Source organism: Eriocheir sinensis, unplaced genomic scaffold, assembly GCF_024679095.1.
Source record: "Eriocheir sinensis breed Jianghai 21 unplaced genomic scaffold, ASM2467909v1 Scaffold453, whole genome shotgun sequence".
NCBI lineage: Eukaryota > Metazoa > Arthropoda > Malacostraca > Decapoda > Varunidae > Eriocheir > Eriocheir sinensis.
The window spans coordinates 271,022-282,211 of NW_026111780.1; the positions used below are offsets into that span (position 1 = coordinate 271,022).

The following is an 11,190-nucleotide window of genomic DNA, read 5'->3' on the forward strand; positions in this document are numbered from 1 at the left end:
GTACTCAGAGCATAGTTCTACCGGTTTCTGACGCCTAACTATTGCCAAGAAACATCAGGAATTAACTATTTTAACGATAATTATAAGTGAGTCTCCTTATTGGGGCCCACGAGACAGTTTTTGGGTCGGAAGTCGGTAAATATAAGAGGCTGAGTACGACAATCTGGCAACGTTGCTGGATATTCCCAAAACCACTACGAAAGCCTTGTCAAGTGTGTGTGTGTGTGTGTGTGTGTGCCAGTGTTGTTGATCGTCTCGACGCCTCAGTTCACCTGTTTGAGAAGCCCCTCGTGGAAATTGCAAGGATTTTCATGGACTGTTTTGTGACCCTGGTGATAGTTTTACACGACCTCTGCAACATGAACGGGACAGTCACCCATGGACACCCGGCTGGTCATCTCTGTGGCCTTGGGGAATAGCCGTAATGGAGCCCGAGACGTTTACAAATGTATGGCCCCAGCCGCTCCGCGCGTCCCTGGCGGCTGACCCTCGCCCCGTGCCTCCCCGAGTCTTCGCGGTCCCTGGCGGCCACGCTCCTCGATCCATCCCACCCGCTGCTGCAGGAGGACGCCGCAGTGACCACGCCGTTACAGGACAACCTACGTCCCGGAGCCACTCTCCTGCCGCCCCTCGTGGAGCCGGTGAGTCAGCAGGCTTGGGTGTCCGTTAGTGGCGGGCGTCATCGATCATTACTTCGACTACTTCGATTACTTCTGAAAAAAATATTGTAGTTGATTATTTTTTTCAGTAATCGACTCGTTGAAACGATTAGTACAGAATATTTCTGTTCACGATTAAGTCATCAGTAAAGGTTTCTCAGAGAAAATTTGAGTGTATCCCAGCAGGCTTGGGGAGAGAACGTGACTTGGAAAACGGAGAAACAGAGGCAGCAAGCCGGCACCCGGGGCGGCACGACCTTGTACAGGCACTGCAGCGATGGCGGCGGGTGTTGGCACAGTAATGGTGCTGGGTTGGCACAGTAATGGTGCTGGGTTGGCACAGTAATGGTGCTGGGTTGGCACAGTAATGGTGCTGGGTTGGCACAGTAATGGTGCTGGGTTGGCACAGTAATGGTGCTGGGTTGGCACAGTAATGGTGCTGGGTTGGCACAGTAATGGTGCTGGGTTGGCACAGTAATGGTGCTGGGTTGGCACAGTAATGGTGTTGGGTTGGCACAGTAATGGTGCTGGGTTGGCACAGTAATGGTGCTGGGTTGGCACAGTAATGGTGTTGGGTTGGCACAGTAATGGTGCTGGGTTGGCACAGTGAAAGACAAACCCGTCACCTCAGCGTCCAGTAATCGTTCAGGCAGTCGTTTACTCTTCGCCGGAGTAATCGGTAACCGCGCTCACAAAAACTGGTGGCGTCGCCCGCCACTGTGTCCGTCCGTGTTCACTATAGGGTTTCCTTCTCGGGATCCCGAGATCCCGGGATCTCGAGATCCCGGCCATAAAGGTGTTTTTTTTCTTCCCGAGAAATTTGTCAAATCCCGAGAAATCCCGGGATACTTTTTATTACTTTTCTCTTATATCTGCTACAAAATATGAAAATTTATGAGAGAGAGAGAGAGAGAGAGAGAGAGAGAGAGAGAGAGAGAGAGAGAGAGAGATGCCTGGGTCCCAGGCATATCTCTCTCTGTGGAGCATGGAGGCTTGGTGGGGGTCACTGAAGGTGGCCACTCCAAATTAAGATCAAAGCTCAGTGATCTTAGTATTGACTGTTTGTGCTTTTTGAAAAGTTATTTCATGAATAACTCTTAGGGTGTATGACTGCGTTTGCAGCTGTCTGATTTTTTTTTTTTTTTTTTTTTTTTTTTTACAGGCCATTCCATACTCTAGTATTGAGTGTTTTGAGTCCCATTTCACTTTTTTTTGTTTACCATGTCTGGAGAGTTGGGCCTAAATTCCAAATATTCTACTTATGATTTTGTACGTGCATTGCAGAATTTTAATTGTTTTCTTCAGCTTTATTTCAATACGTACAATGACAAAATACCAGGTTATATCTATCATTCTTTTATTTCAGGGCATTTCAGAATTTTCAGTGTTTTGATTTGCTTTTTCGGAATATGATGTCCAGATTATTTTACGTGTTATTGAATATATGCACAGGTGATTCCATTGTTTCATTTTCTGTGTAGTTTACAGTGGTGGGGGTCACTGGGGTGGCCTGTGCCACGGGCCAAGCTTCCATATGGATGCTATTGTATGCAAAAATTCATATTCTATACATACAAGGAAACTCCATGTCATTTAAAAATACTTATTTCACACTTTCACAGGGCAAGTAACTACTTATGATGTCTGTACTACTGAGGTTCATTTACGAATTACGATAGAGCAGGAGTATTAGCAAACATTATCTGCTACGGGAAATCCCGGGATCCCGGGAAATGTCTTGTTTTTTCCCGGAATCCCGGGATGCTACAAAATCCCCAAAACAGGAAACCCTAGTGTCCACGCAAGAAAAGGTCCCAGTGATGTCCAGCCCTTTATTGAAAAAGGTAAGAAGTGCCTCATTTTCCCTGCACATTCAACTTCGTATTCATTCACTTTAATTTATTGTCACTGCTATTATTACGGCTGTAGCGATTACATAAATGCTTTATGCTAACTATAGACTCTATAAACATTTAGATGCATTCATACACACTTGTAAACATAACACACACAGAGTAGTAGAAAACCTACACATGCACGTATAAATGGGAAACTTAACCTGACCAACACCCACATCTACCACGACCTTACCAAGGCCGCCTTGGTGGCCAGCAAGTCTTGGCTCCATAGTCTTGCACGTGTCGGGCTCCATCACGACTATTTCCCAAGGCCGCAGAGAAGGGTCCCGGGTGTTCATGGGCGACTTTCCCCCATGACGCAAAGGACGTGTAAGGCCGTCCCAGCACCACGACACAGCCCGGGAACACCCCGGCGCCTTCCCGGGGAGGCTTTTCGAACCGGCGAACTGAGGCGCCGAGACGATTAAGAATACCAGTCACCCTGACTTTAAGCCCCAGTCACCCTGACTTTAAGCCCCAGTCACCCTGACTTTAAGCCCCAGTCACCCTGACTTTAAGCCCCAGTCACCCTGACTTTAAGCCACAGTCACCCTGACTTTAAGCCCCAGTCACCCTGACTTTAAGCCCCAGTCACCCTGACTTTAAGCCCCAGTCACCCTGACTTTAAGCCCCAGTCACCCTGACTTTAAGCCACAGTCACCCTGACTTTAAGCCCCAGTCACCCTGACTTTAAGCCACAGTCACCCTGACTTTAAGCCCCAGTCACCCTGACTTTAAGCCACAGTCACCCTGACTTTAAGCCACAGTCACCCTGACTTTAAGCCACAGTCACCCTGACTTTAAGCCACAGTCACCCTGACTTTAAGCCCCAGTCACCCTGACTTTAAGCCACAGTCACCCTGACTTTAAGCAAAAGTCACCCTGACTTTAAGCCACAGTCACCCTGACTTTAAGCCCCAGTCACCCTGACTTTAAGCCACAGTCACCCTGACTTTAAGCCACAGTCACCCTGACTTTAAGCCACAGTCACCCTGACTTTAAGCCCCAGTCACCCTGACTTTAAGCCACAGTCACCCTGACTTTAAGCCCCAGTCACCCTGACTTTAAGCCACAGTCACCCTGACTTTAAGCCACAGTCACCCTGACTTTAAGCCCCAGTCACCCTGACTTTAAGCCACAGTCACCCTGACTTTAAGCCCCAGTCACCCTGACTTTAAGCCACAGTCACCCTGACTTTAAGCCACAGTCACCCTGACTTTAAGCCACAGTCACCCTGACTTTAAGCCACAGTCACCCTGACTTTAAACCACAGTCACACAACTTTACGACCCAATAACGACATCCCGTTGCACATGGTGATGCGTGCGATCGTCAAGTGTTCGGTCGGCCGTGCGGCTGTTCACCCACCCATACGAGTAGGGAAGGTGCATGGGGCAAAACGGCACCCTTGGTTAAGGCTTCACTCAAGATTTTGCACAATGTTGTAATAGTATATTCAGAGATAGTTGGTGTTTTTGCAATCTTTATTCATCATTAAACAAAATAAACTCTCTTTGAAAGAACCACTTTAGATCCTTTACCCATGAGAATTAAAAAATAAAAAAAATAGCCACAGGCGGGCCATTTTGTACCCTGGGTGGGGCAAAACGGACCTCACGTATGGGACAAAATGGCCCTCATATGGGAATGCTTGGTAACACGCCAACACATACGTTTTGATAGAGCGCCACACTAGAAAGATTACTTAACATAAAACTAAAATAATCTAGTTCTTATACCATTAGAAAATAATTGCTCTTAGGCTCAGTAGCATGAACACCAATGAATTCTTATAAACTACTCACAAATGAAAAGTGACATTACCTTCCTGAACATAAAATTAATATTCATATAAAAGAAACAGTGAACACTTTGTCCTTATCTTTGTTCAGTGAAGTTGTGAGTCAGTTAGCAGCAAAAATTAATCATTGTTAAGTGGGCCGTTTTGCCCCAATGAAAATGTTAACAACAATCTCAGCGGAACAATGGTGGTGCAGAGAAATGTTCCAGTAGTCAGACTCATTCACAGAGCACCACCAAAGAATCATGCAACAACATGAATGAGTCACAGTATTCCTACAAACACGCTGTTATCAGACCCTTACCAATAGATCAGCTGGCGATAAAATATTCTGGGATTTTTCACACACAAACAAACGACGGCGTCCAAACTTGCCCCGATGTTACAGGTGACTAATGAGCCGAGGAGTAAGTCCACATCCTTATCAATAGCCGACAGAAGCTAAAAACACAGAAAACGGGGTGCTCCATATTACCCACCCGTGTCATTTTGCCCCACCTTCCCCCACGTGGTCGGGAAGCAGTAGGTTTGAATCACAGCATTTTGGGGTCGCGGGTGGTCGTTATCAGGTTTCAAAGTCCCACCAAACTCACGCCTGCCATCGTCGTTACCGTGGCTATCCTAAGCACCGTTCACACTTTGCCGACTCTGGGCCACGACTACCCACGACTCTAGGGTACACGAGGTCTTGGGTGTTGATGTGAAAGGGTCGGGCATGTCTTGAAAGAGGTCTTGAGACTGTTGCCGAATGCTGCGCCGACGTCGTGACGGGAGTCTGGAGTCGTCAGGGTTAACACGACATACTGGCAACTAGTTGGCCGAATGTCCCAGACAGTCGGTAAGACACCAAGACCCCAATAATCCCCCCCCTTCTTGGAGCGTGGGAACCAACTTGTCAAATGGAAAAGTCGCTTGGTTGTCGTGGCCCAGAGTCGGCACAGAGTGAACGGGGCTGTAGACGGCGTGCTCATGCTAACGGCCAATGCTCCAGGGGTTGCGATAGTCGTGGCTGAAGCCGAAGGAAGGGAAGCGGTAGTTCCATGATGAAAACTGTACAACCGGAGGCCTGTTGTAGGGGTTGCTGATCACTAAACCCTGTTGTGAATTGTGGAGAGAGAGAGAGAGAGAGAGAGAGAGAGGGGGAGAAAATGAATTGTATTAGCGAAGCATGTTTGAATATTCTTAGACTCTCTCTCTCTCTCTCTCTCTCTTATAGATATGTCACTTAACACACACACACACACACACACACACTCACCGCACTGGGTTTCTTCGCCTCCTCGCCGTGGAACACGAAAGGTTTAAAGCCTGTGTCTGGTGGCAGAATAATAAAATGTATATTAATAACAACACCAGTATAGTTATAATAGTGATAGTAATAATGATAAATTTAAGGGTTGCCACACGTTCCCTTAAGACATGGAAGGAGTGAGATGTTGCCTTCAGGGGCGGATCCAGAAAATCAATTTTGGGGGCCCGATGGTAAAATTTCATAAGTTAGCGACAGCCTCAAAACAGTGATGACCAATGGATAGTGATGGCGGTTCTTTGCTTAAAATCCGCAGCTCCCGAGCAATCTACGTATATGTGACAAATGAATTTTTTTTTGTATCTTTATATGCAGTGCAATCAATATTTAAGCTGGCAAGCAATAACAAGAAACAATTAAAATTGTACATCCGACCAGTAAAAAGGCAGATTTGAACAGGTAGAAATCATCACCATACGAGCATTCGAAGAAAACTAAACGTTTTTTTCGATATGTAAGCAGCAAGGGTGATCATAATACAGGTCATATATAAACTACAAACCTAACCTTTACAGAAAAGAGTTAATATGTAAAATTAGACACAGCTGAAGATAAAAAGGAATTCTTATAGGGCTTCTTTTACATGGGATTGAGGTAACACATTTGCAAAGATTGGCTGATCTAAAGAAATATATTTACAAGTTCCCAAGTATTCAACAAGTGCCTCACTAAGCAAAGAGCAGTCGGCGGTTTTTTTCGCCGAATTTGCTTATCACTCTCTCGACTGAAATGTGGATATCACAGTGGAGGGCAAGTCCGTTCAGGCGCTCTTGGCCGACGGTACTCCTCAGATAGGTTTTCAGCCTTTCCAATGCTGAGAAAGACCTCTCGGCTTCCGCGTTGGAGACTGGAAGCATCAACAGAGTTTTCAAGAGAATGGCGAGACTGGGAACATGCTGGTGCTGGCGTGTGCCTGGGCTTCTTTGATAGTTTGGAAGACCGGAACAGATATTGCCCAGCGCCTTCACGAGTGTCAGGGATTCGATGTCGAGCTCGTAGAGCTTCGCCGCTTGAAGCACAGCCGCAACATCCGTTTCGGGGCCTTTGAGGAGTTGCTTGAGCCGAAGTGCGACAGGCACTGTGTCGTCGCCTAACCGATCCTTCAAATCAGCCAAGACGTGGTCCACGAACGGAATGTACACCGCCCGGCGGTAGTCCTCAGCATTCTCGCCCGGAACATTTGATCGCTGGGCCTGTCGTCCACAGAGTCGTGGCACAGGGATGGTGTCATGCGATGACCCCACCTCGACCAAAAGCTCTTCCGCTTTCATGAACACGTCGTGGAGATGATTCTCCGCATCTGCTCTGAATTTGGCAAAAATGGTCTCGATGCCACGAATCGCGGCATAGGCTGACACCAGGTCGCCATCTTTTCTCTGAAGAGTTCGGCTCGGCTCGAGAGTATGCGCCAACATACACTCCACTACAACCAGTCCAACGAGAAAGCGGGGAACACGTATGGCGATGAGGAGCCCAGCGGTGGCGTCAAGTTCTTCCTCGAGAAAAAGAGCGATGACAGGCGGAAATTCAACGAAAACCAGCACTGCGTCACGCCTCTCAATCCACCTGGTGGGGCACAGGGGAACAAGCTTTTCGTGCTTGGCCGAGGTAAGCTTGACAACCTCTGTGAAGCGGAGAGAGCGCATATTCGAAGAATGAACGAAGTTGTACACCTCGGTCAGTGTTTGAAGAGCGATCTTCACTTCCTTGACGCCACACGCCTTCGTCAGTACTAGATTCTGCCGGTGGTTAAAGCAGTGGATTGGCTTGGCCAGGGTGTACTTCTTCATGAGTACTGCGGCACACCCTTTGAATTTTCCCATCTTGCTCCATCGAAACCAAGTCCCCTGCACTTGGCCATGTCCAATCCGAGGTCTTCAGCGGTGCGCAAAAGGAGCCAGGCTAAACCTTTACCGGTGAGGTCTTGGGCGTGCACAAAGGCAAGGAAGTCTTCCCTTATTTCCTCTTCGAAGTGCCGAATGATGGTAGTGGCCTGCGCTAAAATTCACTTTCTGCTTGCATGTGAGGAATGAGGTCACAAAGATTTTTCCTAGGCCTTTAAATCTTGCTCTATAATATTCAATATACGATTCCGTAACTTAAATACTGAAAATAAATAAAGAAAATCCTGAGTGCTCCAGAAATGCAACAGAAAGGTACCAGTTTTCGTTTTGACTCTCAGAAAGTGGACATTTTAGCAGATGGGGGGTCGTCCGACACACCGGCCCCTCTCCCCCCTGGGTACGGCGTACTATGGCCCTGTACGGGTATATAGATTGTTAGATGAGTGCGGGGCCCATAAGAGCGCGGGGCTCTGGGCACGTGCCCGTTGTGCCCTGGCCCTGCAGGAGAGTGAAAAATTACATCAGACACCGAAAAGAAAAAAATTTAAATCTTGCTTGAGCATCCCGTCCACCTCCGCATAGTAAAGCCCAAGAAACCTATAGAGGAGGATTTTTTTAAAGTTTGGAGGACAACGTCCAGAGCTATCTAGCGGTGGCCGGCTTCGCTCCCCAGCTCTCTAGCTTTTTAGGGGTATCTTAAATATATTTCATGTTTTCTCAATTCACGGGTATTTCAAATATTTTAGTTATCCTAATATTTTTTCTGGGGGGCTCGGGCCATCTGGCTCCCCACCCTGTATCCGCGCCTGCATATGCCTACAGCCGACGACACATTCCGTATTATAGTTGCAGCACATTATAAGCGAGTCAGTTCTGTACCCACTTTCCGCATACACTCGAGATTTTCTGAAGGGGCGGAGATTTTGAGGGGCCCGGGCCCCCTGGCCCCCCCTACCCCTGTATGCGCCCCTGGTTGCGTTCCTTATTTTTCCTGAGCCAAAGGTGGCGGCTCTACCCCAGCCAGTCCTCGCCCCGCCGCTTAGGAACCTGTTTTGTACTCACTGGCAGGCTGGGACATGGCGGGCTGGAAGACTTGCATCAATAAAACCACCATCACGGCCACCGCCACCAACCACCGCAGACCACCACTCATTCTGGGAGGCGGCGGGACGAGGGGCGAAGGGAACACGGCAGAGGGGACGCCCTGGGCTGGAGGGAAGGTGCTGCCCGACGGAACGAGGACACGGAGGGCACGACTGGGCACGACTGGAGTGTTCGCGGGGCCTATCCCACTATTTATACACGAGACCTTCCTTCACCTTAAGCACCTCAACATGCATCGCCCAGCAACGTAGAATATTAAGGTGCAGTCCTGCCAGTAAGGCGGAATATTCCTTTACGAATCACCTGCTCCTCGCCCGTACGGACCAGCAGGCGACGCAGAGGAGGAAGGGATCGCGCGGCCTTGGATTCCGTTGTGTTCCATATGCAGTTACCAAGCCCACCCTTGCTCCTGCTCTTGCTGTACAGGTGACCCATTGGAGAGTCAGGCCTTCGTCGGGTGGCTTGTTCTTTCTTACAGTCGCTTTTCTCACCTCCCCAACCGTCGGGAGTGCGGCCCGAGCATTGGGTCCGAATTATTGGAACACGAATGGGGACTGGGGAGTAGAGGGTGCCATCCCGAATCAATAAAATTATCTGTAGAATGTTGTAGCTTGTATACATGTTCCTTGTGTCACACAAAACATAAGCTCGATTATTATAAAATATTTATTTTTCCAGTGAAGAGAAAGATGACTTTTATTTTATTTTAGAAGAATGTAAGATGCAGCTTTGAATTCAAGATTCCATCAACTCTGACGAGGAAAATATAACTAATTCACCACCGCTGTTTTTGACCACATATCTGCAAGTAATAATGGTAAGTGCAATTATATATCATCACATAGGCTTGTGGAAGTCAAAATTCAATATCAAATAATGTAACTGTGGTATCAATATACCTCATTATACCTCATTGTTATTACGTAAAATATTAATGTGTAAGGAATTTATATGGTGCTATAGAATTTATATGCTGCTAAAAGGATAAACTTGTATGGTGCTACTAGAAGGTGCCGTGCTATACAAGGCTGTGCATGATCTCTGCAGTATTTTACTTTAAGGACTAGTATTTACTCTATCTCTGTATTCATTCCCATCTAGTGCTTGGGCAATGTTCTCCGTCCCCACATTTTATTGTCTTATTGTCCAGGGGGAGGTACTGCCCCCTCCCTTGTTGTGCTTTCCTTCCTACCATTGTATCCTTTTAATTTCATGGTGCTACCTACACATGTATTAATAGTTGTATAATCACACTCTGTCCTGCCTGGGGGTTGGGATGGCATGTTCCTCCCTTCTCCCTTGTTGTTTACCTGCAACAATAAACTATCAATCAATCAATCAACATAGGTGCCGTTAAGAACGCTTACACGCAGCTGCCGATGTTCGTTTGTTTGGGTTACGCGGCAGCGAGTCTGTCGCTTAGAAGTGGATATGAATTGTGGACTCAGCGATATGAAGCGATGATTCAATCCGTGGCACTGGAGGTCAGTATATTTTGCTAGTATTTCTATGTTATAACACAATGTTAAGCTATGTAATGTTCACATACTGTGTATAAGAGTGTTTAGAATAGTTTAAGCTATGAATGCAACAATATATGACTTAGGCTTCAGTGCAAGGAGCCAGAAAGTTTGGGATGTGTAAATTGATTATGTCATCACTTTTCCCATAGTTTCACGGCACGACTGGGGCATGTATGGCGCACAAAATGGAGGACTCTTTGTCCAAAGCCACATCATAGGAATAAAGGAAAATTATACATTATATATAGTTTCCATGTCCTGCTGGCAGTCCATGCATGTCTGCGTGTCTGTGTAAACCAGCCCTAAGGGGTGACTGTTCCATGTCCGCTTCAAATAAACTATGAATTCCATAAAAGTCACGTTCACTATGTAAGCAAGGTCCAAACTACCAGAAAAACATGAGTCTGCAGCACTGAGATTCTATGGTCTGATGTACAGTATTATTAAGTTACCTATTACTTGTGATAATGATGGTTATGAAATTAGAGCTTGGCAGTAATTTTCGTTATTGTTAGGAGGCTTTCCCACGAATTCACATGTATGTCCATAAATGTTGTTGTTATTGTGGCAAGAGTTAAGCCACATACCATAGAACTTCTTATCTCACTTACAGTAAGCTGATAATGCTTATACATTTTTTGACTAACACATGAAACAGATAAAAGTAAAGGTAAATTTTCCGTGGTAGGCTACACATGTGTGAGCTTACCAGACAAAATATAGTTTTTTCTACTGTTTTTTTTTTTTTTCTTTTTCATATGATTAATAGATTTTCAGTACTAATTTCTTGCAGAAATGTCTTTTTTGAGAAGCAAACCCTCTTCCTGGTTTCACGTCCTCCTTCTGCAGGCAACAAGGGCAAACTGAAAACGTTTGTTTTGATGCTACACGTGCGTCAGTGATACCAACCGCGGCTCATCGGTCTTGCCAACCCTCCCGAATTATCAACTACACGAGTCCCGACGTTAGTAAAGGGGTACCCATGACTGTCGAAGAGAAACGCTGTGTTTGCGCTCCCGACTCCTAACTTGGTATGGGATGAGAGTTCCGAC

General features: G+C 46.7%; 1 long non-coding RNA gene across 1 annotated transcript; it reads right to left on the reverse strand.

Annotated features, from left to right (window-relative positions):
• Positions 1 to 4,023: 4,023 nt before the first annotated feature.
• Positions 4,024 to 9,085, reverse strand: LOC126992371 (uncharacterized). The gene is made up of 3 exons (XR_007746504.1): positions 8,574 to 9,085; positions 5,617 to 5,672; positions 4,024 to 5,453 (listed from the first exon to the last, which is right to left on the reverse strand). It is a non-coding gene; the product is annotated as an uncharacterized LOC126992371 (long non-coding RNA).
• Positions 9,086 to 11,190: the final 2,105 nt, after the last annotated feature.